Source organism: Triticum aestivum, chromosome 7D (genome assembly GCF_018294505.1).
Source record: "Triticum aestivum cultivar Chinese Spring chromosome 7D, IWGSC CS RefSeq v2.1, whole genome shotgun sequence".
NCBI classification, from domain to species: domain Eukaryota; kingdom Viridiplantae; phylum Streptophyta; class Magnoliopsida; order Poales; family Poaceae; genus Triticum; species Triticum aestivum.
The window spans coordinates 575361066-575372008 of NC_057814.1; positions in this window are offsets into that span (position 1 = coordinate 575361066).

The window sequence follows — 10943 nt, forward strand, 5'->3', positions numbered from 1 at the left end:
CATGGCCGGTGAGCAGAGCTCTAGGTCGAGAACTACTCGTAACAAGGGAGCGGCAACCAAGGCTGCGTAAAAAAAAAAAGAGGGCTCGCCGCCATGCAGAGACCTCGAAAGATCTCTCACGGGCAGGCGATGGCTCCCAGGAGCGCCCTAGCCGCGGAGGCGAATATGCCGAGCCGGCGGAGCTGGAGTCGTTATCCCTCGACGGCATGCCCGATCAGCTCAATAAGCAGAAACAGTTCATCCAAGGCTTGATGGAGTTGCTGAAGGAGAGCCTCAACGAGATGCCCGCTGAGCTCAATCAGCAAGGGGAGTTGACCGCCGGCTTGGTGATGCTGCTGAAGAAGAGCATTGCCTCAAAGAAGAAGGCGACCGGCGAAATCCTGCGACTCCAGGACGATAAGGCGAAGCTCTGCCACGAGATTGACCTGTTGAAGGAGAAGAACACCGGCTGGAAGAAGCTGCATGAGAATAGTAGTTCCTCGATGAAGATGCTGCAGGCCCTCGTCATGGAACAGAAGGAGGAGTGGGCGAAGCTCCGCATCGAGCACCCGGCTGCTGTCAAGGTACGTAATGCGGCCGTGGAACAGATGATGAAGGCTCGCGTCGAGAAATCCCGCGTCATGGACAGAATAAAGAAGATGGCGGAGGAGACGCGCAAGGAGATGGAGGTCGTGGAGGCGATGAAGAAGCAGTTACGACTCCGCGGCGAATTAGATCATTTGGGGTGATAATCTTCCTTCTTCTTTTGCTCCTGTGTTACATCTTTTGCTTCGGGTGTTTCGCCGCACGTGTCACGTTCTCTGCGAAGCATGAATAGAACAATGGTTTTTTTAGGGAATGAATAGAACAATGCTAACAATGAGATGACTAGAAAAATTAGATCATTTTTTATCGCCATATGGCACTGGGCTGCCATGTTTCGTGCTCCTCCGTCGCAGTACTACTCCAGTGGAAAACTTGAGTATACCGCACGGTTCTTTGCTCCTCCTCGATCAGGTCGTCGGCGCATTTATACGAGCAGTCAAATCACAAGGCCCCGCCTTCCAGCAGTAATGAGACGTCAAATCACAAAGGCCCTCGCCTCTCGTGAAACCGACCAAGCTAGACTGCCCTGCCCTCTAGCCTTTTAAAAAATGTATACTTTTGTACAGCAGTAGTATCGATGGATTGCGCTATGGAGCAAAACTTGAAATTAAAAAAAAGGTGGTACATATAGAGAGCGCTCGTCGCCAAATTATGCATATAGTACTATTAAAAAGGCTAGTCACAATAATGGTGTCCAGCACAACCCACCCCTCAAATAAAACTAAGAGGGTGCTTGGATACGTTTTAGTCCCATGACTAAAAGTAGTGGGACTAAAACATGCTAGCCTCACCCATGCTTGGATCCAAATACTAAAAAGGCTAAAATCAAGTTAATGAGCATTTATTATCCTCCAAACCCTCCAATCCAGAACTCGCCTGTGTTAACGGAGAGGAGTTAAATGCGTAGAGAGAGGACTAATCGTTCTTATATTATGGGACACAGGGAGTACTAGTATTTATTGCATTTGCTAAGGAGTGACCTGTTCCAATGAAATGGTGTTGCTAAGTTTGCTTCATTTAATTAGCTATAGACTCAAAATTGTCTTTTCACCTAGGTACACGCGCTTAGCAGCGTTTCTTCCTTGGCTCACCAAACTAGTCTCTCTCTTCTTGATTAACTTGCCACGTCAGACTTTATGCCTATGTGGCAAGCTTAAGCACCTGTAGGAGCAAGTAAAAGTAAGTACAATAGTGCACTTTACATGGCATTTTTGCATATGTGGAGGAAAGAGAGGCAAGGAAAAAGTGGAGAAGTGGGCTCTCATGCAAGAGCCAGCCTCTACTACATGGTGGAGCATTGGGAGAGGCACCTGTATGGAGGTGGTCAGCAATCGGGAGACTCACGCCGGTCGTAGCGCCGCAGTTAAAATGATAATGGCAAGTCAAATCACGGGGCCCCACCTATCCAGCAGTAACTCGTTGTCAAATCACACAGCCCTACGTTTGCAGCAGCCTACTCTCTCGTCTTCTCGCGTCTCTGTCGAACCGACTAGGCGGAACTGCCCCGCCGCCTACCACGCAGGAAAAGCCCCGCCCTCGACTTTTAAATAGTATACAGTATACTAATTTTGTATCCATGGATTGCGCCCGCGCCATGGAGCAAAGCGTCTAGAAAATGGCTGTACACATGTATGGAGTATACAGCACGCCCGTTGCGTTCGCGTCGCACCCCAGACGGTCGGTCGGTCTGGCACGCTGCTCTCCGAATGGAACGCGCGTCATATTGCGTTTGCACACACATGTGGGACGGCAATTGAGAACCGACCATAGGCACATTCCCCGGCCCTGCAAGTCGGGTGACTTAATAGAAGAGCGAGACGAGCGATAGTACTAGAGAAGTGTTGTACTACGTTGGTGCCTGGACGATCCCTGCAAGACACGGAAGATCAGTTCGTCCATGCATGTGACCAGACTCCAGCAGACACGCCTGGATTGGCTATCGTGTACATATCGTGCAGGCTGTGTTGTACATGGCTGTAGTTGTGGTGAGAAATCTAAAAAAAGGATTCTTGTCATCTCGCAAAATTAGGTGTCATGTGCTTCGGATCACTGTGAGGGTTAAACAGCGACAACTGAGTTGGGCTAGTCATTGGGGGCACATGCACGAACAGTGACTACTCGGCTGCCATCTAGGCAAGCCGGCTATGTTAATTAGGACATCTATCGACGGACCCCTTTTCTACGAGTTTATCTTTAATTTGAGCTTTGTTCCTCGTCTAGTTTGTCCGTCGGGACTCATGTTGTCTCCTTTGGGCAGTGAGGTTATGATTTCTTGTCATGTGGCATTTTTTCGTGTTATATGTTATAATCCGGCGCTTCAGATCAAAATGACGACAACTGCGCCTCCGGGCCACGTGCATGAAGACTTCTCGACAGTCATTGACGAGGTCAAGCCGGCTCCGGTAGACAAAAGAAAACTAGTACTACTCCACTATATAGGCAGGAGCCTCCGCGCTTGCTTGCTAGTGTTGCTCTCTTCACACTGTCTCGGCCTCTCCAGATCTAAACACGACAGCGGTGGCCACACTCTCTCTCTCTCTGCTCACCGCTGGTCACTGATCCAGCCGGATCGTCTCCGCCGGGGAAGGTGAGAAGGTGCAACGTTCACGCGATCGTCCTTCGCGACGGCTCTTACCCACTGCTGGGCGCGTCCTGATCAGCCTGCCTTGCCGTTCTCTCCCAAGCACCGCTGGCAAGGGAGGGCCTCCGACCCCTTCTTCCTCGCTGCCATAGTGTGGGCAGATCCGGCCTCCCGCCGCCCACCTAGCGACATCCCGGCGACCATTAGGTATAACTTCCTTCGAAACTGGCCTTGCTCTACTTCCCGAGCTCCTGACGTCACTGCATTTGTATCTTTTACTATTTCTCAGGCCCCCTCGTAGATAGGATCGATCGGCTGTTCGAAAACCACCAAATTTTTAACGTTTAATAGGTAAAACTAGTTCATGCACTCGAATCTAGTACTACTTGGTTCAAACAAGGAAGAAAGGGGGTGGGGGTGGGGGAGGATTTGTTACCTGAATCTAGGACTTGGTCGAAAGAGGAAATAATGGGGGTGAAAAGTAGCAGAGACTGGCTATCCAACTGGTCTCTAGGTCTAATAGGGAAATAAAGGGAAATGCAGTACAAACTCAATATAAACCCGATCTATTGGTTGAAAAAGGAAAGAAAGTGGGGACTGGGGGACAAGTCAACAGAGTAAGTCCAGCACTAGATTTGCTAGCCTCACACAGTATAAGGTGGCTATACCGAACAAAAATGGGACCAACCCAGATATCCTGTTCTGATGTTTGTTGCCCCGAGCCACTCTTATGTAATGCCACTGGTAAAATGTAGCAGTCGCACTATTAAAAGTAAGGACACGTTAAACCAATGTTGTTTTCAATGTAATGCCTCTAGTAATATGAATCAATGGCACTTCTTTACATGTCCTGCTAAAATTTCCCATTAAGATAAGTTGGTTCTTTTCGTTAGAAATGCAACTATCCTGGTCCGCCTACTCTCCCGTGCCCAAAGTAATGTCGTATTTAACGGTTGTCATAGTTAATCCTAATGCCCACACTAATATATAGCAATGCCAGTGCTTTAGAAATTGCTACTGTCCTTGTAGGATTGCCATTCAGATAAGGAACATGCTTCTTTTCATTTGATGCATGTTTCATCACTTGTTAGTCACCCTCCTTTCCACCTTTTTTGTGCAAACAGAGATATACATTTCACGCTTGATCCTAGTTGAACTGCACAAATGATATCCAAATTATAGTTGAGCATTCTAGGAGCTTCACAACCAACCTTGATGTTTGCAACTAATGAAGAAGAAGCTCTGTGGGTTTCGTTTTCTGATGGAAATGGAACCGGGGCTGGAGCCCTTTTCTTAAAAAAAATTGAAGAAGAAGCTGCTAGCTCACGGGACATTGCTTCATTTTCGGTGAACTGCACCAAAAGGTCCCATGAATTGAATCATCCATGTTGGTGACTGAAAGAGCCAGCTTCAGCACCCAGTCTAAGCACCCCCGGCCTCCATCCTTGCGACGCACGGTACACCTCGTTTGCCACCTGCTCGACCCTAGTGTCACTGATAAAATGGAGTAATAATACAGTTAAAATAGAGCGAGTGTCATCTCTATCATTTCATTTCCAATGTAGATAAAGAAAGTGCTTCTCTTTGTTAATGTATGTTTCATCAACTAGTCCCATTGTTAATGTTTAAGCGTTTCTGCAAACTGGGGTGCTTAATTTTAGTTGATATGTACAAAAATAGAGATTTGAATGTCTCAAGGCGCCTCCTTGTACTACCGCTGTACACTGATGTTCATCACTGGCAGAAGGTGTATCTGGGAGACTTGGGACGATGTCCAGTATGAGGCGTACCGTATGAGGCGTCGCAGGGCCCATCTCGCCTTCGCAGCATGGCATACTATGATACTATCGCAATATTTTCTTCTATTTATTTTGTGTGTTTCATCAACTAGTGCCACTATAATGTAATCACGCTTTTTCATTATCTGTGCAAACAGGGTTATTCAGCTGCATTTTGGTGGAACTGCACAAATGTACGTATGGAACCGGCATATATGCAGAGTGCGAGGTGTGCCAAGTAAAAATTACCGACACCAACCATGCTGCATGCACGCATTGGCATCCACCACCACCAGTGGGATGTGTGGCGCTCTCTGTGGGCGGATCTTTCTCGGCAGCAAATCATCTAACCAAATACTAGTAGCTTATATTGGCAGTTTTCTAGGGAGTACTCTTTTCTGAAAGAAGCACCAATCTATTTTTCTTTATTTGTACACTGTGTCACAACTTTGACCCAAAGTTCCAGAGCTATTTTAGGGTGATTGGCGTAGTACTCGGAAACTGATTGTAAGCATGATTTTCATTAGCTGTCACACTGATTCTAAGCATGAGCAGGTGGAAGATTAGGTTAGTACGAAGCTTACCTTAAACCCTACCGCCGCCGTTGAAACGAGGCGAGCGTCGAGGGAACCGTGGAGAACGGCGAGGAAGAGACGTCACGCCATCCGGCCTCCTCTTGCGGTGGGAGAATGAATACTCCTGTGGCTCCGGCTGGCTCTGCACCCTCACAAACGGCACACCATACTCGATCGATTCGTTATCCTATGGGTGCTCGACCTTCGACCTGTACGCCCACCACCTCCGCCTGACTGTCGCCTCGGGCGAATCTGTCTGCTCCATCACCCAGAGGAGATACTCAATGAACTCGGAGGACTGTGGCGTGACTGCCGCCGAGGAGTACATGTACATCGCCGCCCTCATCGCCGCCGTCTCGCTCTTTCGCATACATTGCCACATGGCCCGCACCGTCCTCGAAATCTCCCACTAATTGTCAAACCAACTAAGGATCTCCTTCAACCTGGCTAACTTTGCCTGGTCGCCGCCGGCGATCTGCCTGATTCGCTGCTGCATCCTCTCCATAGATGTCCTTCTGAGTGGTCCAGTGCTAGCTTTGGAAGATGGGAGGAGAGACGGTGGTCTTGCAATAGAGAAGAGGGAGAGGCGAGACGGTGGTTTTGGAATGGAGATGATGGAGAGGAGAGGAGGTGGTTTTGCAATGGAGAAGATCAGAAGAGGGAGAGGCGAGACGGTGGTTTTGGAATGGGGATGATGGAGAGGAGAGGAGGTGGTTTTGCAATAGAGAAGATTAGAAGAGGGAGAGGCGAGACGGTGGTTTTGGAATGGAGATGATGGAGAGGAGAGGAGGTGGTTTTGCAATGGAGAAGAGGGAGAGGAGCGTGCGGCAGCGATTTAGGATTGGACGAGAGGGCCGGCGCGCTGTGACTGGATCAAAATCAAAATCAATTTACCTTTCAATTAAGAAAGCGACCCCACATTAACTACTATCCCTTTTATTCTGGGTCATAATTGACCATGATTTTTGCACATAAAATATATGTTATACGTTGCAAAAATAATATAATTTGAAAGTACATTCAGATACGAACCAAACGATACAATTTTTGGTGACATGCATTCACATTTTGCTTGTCGAATACAGTACGTGGTCAAACTTTGACCCAAAATACGCAAAACAACAAAAAAATACTTCCAAGACCAGCGCCGCTCTTCCGCTCTTCTCCTCTTAAACCACCGCCGCTCCTCTCCTGTTCCAATCTAAATGCAGCGCCGCTCCTCTCCTCTTCCATTTCAAAACTACCGCCCCTCCTCTCCTGTTCCAGTCCAAAACCAGCGTCGCTCCTCTCCCGTTCTAATCCAAAACCAGCGCTGCTCCTCTCCTCTTCCATTCAAAAACCACCGCCGGCGAGTGAAGGTGCTGTGGAGAAGTAGATCGATGGAGGAGTACAACCGATACGTGAGGATCGCAGACGGCGACCCTGTGAAGCTAGCTAGGATGTTGGAGATACAGTCTTGGTTTGACAACAAGGACCAACTAGCGGCGACGGCGACATCCATGGCCAAATATCTGCAACAGAGCGAAAAGGCGGCGATACTCCCGGAGGGAGTCGCACCGGAGTACATAGAGCTGCTCCTCTGGGCCATGGAGCAAATAGATTCACCGAATCCGATCGTGAGGGAGCGGTGGTGGGAGTATCGATCCCAGATGGAGCATCGACCAGAGATTGAAGGATCGATCATCTACAGGGTGCCATTTGTGAGGGTGTCCTGTCAGAGCGAGCCGGTGGAGTCTTCGTCGATCGAACCCAACTGCAAGAGGAGAAAAGTAGTTGGCCCGACGACGCTTCCCCGCCATCGTCTCCCTCGCCGTTCACATCGTCTCACGGGGCGGCTGTCTTCCGCCAAGGAATAGGAGGGGGCTGCCCCCCCCAGCCCAATAGTCGGGCAGGTTGTGAATTGTCAGGAGGAGCTTAGGGTTGTTAGTATTTGCAGGTTGTGAATTGTGTTTTGTGTTATGTATTTTGAGAGTACTTTCAGATATGAATGTCTTTTGAATTTCAGATTTGCAGTATTGTGCATATGAAGTATTTTATAAATTCTAGAGATCTATTTTAGCACTTAAAAAATGTAGTTTCATAGGAGTATAAAAGTGCAGACAATGTGATTCTCAGAGAAGAAACTGCAAGTTTCAGTTTCAGATAAGAAACTGCAAGTTCAGTTTCAGATAAGAAACTGCAACTTTCAGAGGCAGAGCATTTATATTAACACGGCCTTTTCAAACAGGGTTAACATCATGTTGGAAGTTTTATTCATGGTCGAAAATGGAACTACCAGCCAGTTAACATAATGTTGATCAACATTCATGCATAGCACATCTTCATATGATGCACAGTCAAAATGCCCACACAATGTCGAGCGTGCGAAACACAGAGAAAACGAGGGACGAAGTTTTGGCAAGTGTTGGACGTGGTTTTGGGCTGCCCCGTCTAGGCTTTCATTTTTAACATGCGCAGCCCACGACCTCGGATGGGAGGTCCATAGGCCTGTTTGTATTTTCTTAGGGCCGCCATGTATCGACCGGCCTATGGACCTCCCATCCGAGGTTTTATATTTGGCAGCCCAATTTATGTATTTTTTTGAAGAAAACGCAGACGTCTGTTCTATTTTTCTATATAAGAATAGGAACGCCAGGTCCAACTTATGTTTCCCTTCTAACTATATTATATATATTTAAATTATTGTATATGTTATTATATATTATTTTTATTGTCATCATATATTTAACAGATACTTACATATGTAAGAAAACAATATCCCACATCTTATTAACTTATAAAAATAATTTCTTAACAAATAAAATCCTGGATTGTTTTGGCACGAAAATCTTAGTGATTGTGTACAAAAGCTTGGTAAGATTTAAGGACGAATGTAATAATATCACTTATTATTTAAATATATTTATAACAAAATGCTCAGCCCCTTTTTATTTTTTGATAACATTGCTGGCCCAACCCAACATTATAATTAGAATCAGCCCTGCAAAATCGTGTATTTCGAGAAAGTGCAAATGGCCTGTAATTGTTTAGGAAATAAAATAAATGGGCCGCATGGATGCTACATTATTTGTTCACCCAGCCCAGCTAATGGCTGTAATTCAAAAAAGAAGATCAAATTGACTGTAAATTCTACGGCGCAAAAAAAAGACTGTAAATTCTGAAAAATGGGTTGAATACGTGCCACATTTTTGGATGCTGAAATATGGGCCAATAGGTCGAAGCCAATGCAATTTGTTGTCAATTTAGTCAACAAATGATTCTGACACGTTAGCTGTTGGATTTACATCCAACGACCGGCATCCATCTTCAATCTCTCGTCTTCTTCCTCCAGTGCCGTCGGGACCACCTCCCGCCTCCTGCTGCTAGCAGCTCTGCTTAGCACGCTTCGCTATGAAGCGCTACTCCATCGTTGGCTAGGCCATCCCTCCACCCCTCCACACCTCCTGTTCTTCTCCACCGACTGCCGAACCACACCGCACTAGAACCAGTTAACCCTCGTACACCTCTTCGTCTGCGACTCTACTCCCGCGTCTTCCCATCTCCGGCTCATTGCTGTCCGGGGCCTCGCCGTCGTTCACCACCTTGGATGCGCTCGGCGCGGCGTGGTCAACGTGGTCAATGAACGACACCATCGGAAGTAGACTGTGCATGGAGAGGCTGACAGCTGGGTCCACGGCCGCACACAAGGAAATGCCTCCTTATTACGCGCAAAATAATGATTCCTCCACCTGACATCTGGGACCCACCGGAGGGGCCTCTGTATTTCGCAAAAATAACGTGCCCCCCGCTGACATGTCGGACCCACCAGCTATCTTCGCACGCAAGGAAGTGCCTCCTTATTACGCACAAAAAAATGAATACTCCCCGTGCCAGCTGGAACCCAGCATAGTGAGAGGCTGACTTGTGGGCCTACCAAGTTGACGGGGACGGAGGGCTTTGTCAACTTAGTCAATATGAACGATTCTAGCTCCTGTTACCGTAAGATGTTCATCCAACGGCCGTAGTGCTTCTTCAACCTCTGGTCGTCTTGCTCCAGCCGCACAAACCAGCGCCGGTCGTGCCGCGTGCTCCTGCCTCCCGTGGCCGGCTATGATGCCACGGAGGCCTCACCGTCCCCTACTACTCCCACCGCTGGCCAGGCCATCCCTCTACTCACGCACACCCACTGTTATTCTGCGGCGACAGCATCCTCACACCGCAGCCGAACCAGTGAACCCTCGTACTCCTCTTCGCGTGGCCATCCACTGTTGCGTCTTCCCCGGCTCCGAGTCGTCCCCTTCCTAGTCCTCGCCGTCGTCCACCGCCGTGGTGCTCTCGGCGCGGCGTGGTCCACGTGGTCAAGGAACGACTTCCATCGAACGTGGACTGTACGTGGAGAGGCTGACAGCTGGGTCCACGGCCGCAGCAAGGAAGTGCCTCCTTATTACGCGCAAAATAATGATTCCTCCACCTGACAGTGGGGACCCACCGGACGGGCCATCGTATTTCGTGAAAAAAACGTTTCCCCCTGACTGCTGGGACCCACCAGCTACATCTTCGCACGCAAGGAAGTGCGTCCGGGCAAAAAAAACGATTCGCCCCCCTGACTGCTGGGACCCACCAACTACATCTTCACACGCAAGGAAGTGCGTCCGGGCAAAAAAAACGATTCGCCCCCTGACTGTTGGGACCCACCAGCTACATCTTCGCACGCAAGGAAGTGCCTGACAGTCGGGACCCACCTGGTCGAAGCGTACGTAGCGTTGTCATTCTGGTCGCGAACGTGTACGTACATATATACTGGTGGATGTAGAGGCGCGCACGTGTCGTAGTAGAGGCGCGTACGTGTCGTAGTAGAGGCGCGCATGTAGCATGTACATGTACGTACAGCGGCCAGGGTGCAAGAAAGAAAATACGGCCACGTATGTGTACATACGGGCGGGGTCTCGAACGCCTACTCACGCATACGTACAGCCAGGGCTCCTGTACATGGCTTGGTCGGAACGGAGAAACAGCGTCGTTGTCGTGTTCATGGGGAGGCAACGGAATGCGTCGTGTTCATGGGGAGGCAACGGAATGCGTCGTGTTCATCGGGAGGCAACGGAACGCGTGGGAGCCAACCGGCTGGGTCAGAACAGAATGCGTGGTCGTGTTCATCGGGAGGGCTTGGACGGAATAGGCGATGGAAACGAGGCCTGGCGTACCGCAAAACGGAGGAAATGGACCTCCTATGTTCGGAACGGGGTCCTATTGATCGGGAGGGGTGTGGCGTACCGCAAAACGGAGGAAACGGACCTCCTACGGTCGAAACGGGGGTCCTGTTGATCGGGAGGGGTGTGGCGTACCGCAAAACGGACGAAACGGACCTCCTACGGTCGAAACGGGGGTCATGTTGATCGGGAGGGGTGTGGCGTACCGCAAAACGGACGAAACGGACCTCCTACG